This window comes from Lynx rufus, unplaced genomic scaffold, assembly GCF_022079265.1.
Source record: "Lynx rufus isolate CCGP_SWC_20201006 ecotype Redwood Valley unplaced genomic scaffold, mLynRuf1.p SCAF_6, whole genome shotgun sequence".
NCBI lineage: Eukaryota > Metazoa > Chordata > Mammalia > Carnivora > Felidae > Lynx > Lynx rufus.
Window position 1 is genome coordinate 89,008,456 of NW_025814878.1, and position 1,210 is coordinate 89,009,665.

A 1,210-nucleotide genomic window follows, 5' to 3' on the forward strand; every position below is an offset into this window, starting at 1 on the left:
TTTGAATTTTATATTATGGTTTGATTAGAAGTAGACACAGAGGGTAAACCGAGAAGACCTTGAAGTTTATAAGGTAGACAAGGGACACAAGGGAGACAGGTGGAAAGATGAGCAAAGAAGCAAAGGAAAAAATAGAGTTGATTACAACAAACATAAAACAATATGCAGTTATGGAAATAGAACAAAAGAGTCAGGCCTGGCTGATGGGCTGGAGTGTTGGCTTGGGCTTCCTCAGTCCAGAGTCCAGAACAGAAGTGATCAGCTATGGAGACTGTACACTCATACATGGAAAATGCTTAGAGAGGATTTGATTTGATTCAGAACACTTCCCTCCTCTCCCCCACCAACACGAAGTCACAATTGAAGGCAACAGAAGCATAATTTCAAACTCTCTTTGAGAAAGCATTCCCTATTCCTCTGAGTGAGTTAGGATTGTTTCTGGACCATGTGGGGGCAACCTGTAGATCATTCTATGTTCCTTGTGGCCAGCTTGGAAGGGCGGGGGTTTGTCAGAGAGTGACATTTGTAAAATTAGAAAGGGTAAATAAAGAAAAATGGTTGTGGCTATATAGCAAAGGACCAGAATTAATTTAGAAGCTAGAAAGGACCCTAGAAAACAAAAGGAGAGGAAAGGAAAGGAAAGGGAAGGGAAGGGAAGGGAAGGGAAGGGAAGGGAAGAGAAGAGAAGAGAAGAGAAGAGAAGAGAAGAGAAGAAAAAAATGGGAATCACAAATGAGTGGATCTTTGCCATTGGTATAAATCTGGGTCACTTACAACTGTATTTTTCCATTTGTGTTTTGTCTGTGGACTGTGATTGCATAGTTGTCTAATAAATGTTTCATCATCTGAGTCTAACAATAGAGTTCATTCTAGAATACAATTGTTATATAACAAAATTCAGTATGTTGGAGAAAAAGTCAATCAACACAGTTTTAAGCTCTGCAATGTCCTTTGTTTGTAGGGAGTCAGGCATAAATGAGCATTTGTCATTCGACTCTTCTAGTGCATTTCCAGCATACTGTGCCTTGGGCATGACACATCAGAGTCTGGTGTTTATCTTTTATTACCTGCCAGACCCCTCTGGAAAAGAGCCTCAATGGAATTCATCATCTGCCGTGTTTGTTTCAGGTATACATATAAATACGTGTTGAACGCATTTGTTGGGGATTGTGGTTTCCAAAGTGGACTTAAATAAAAAAGTGTGAGATGG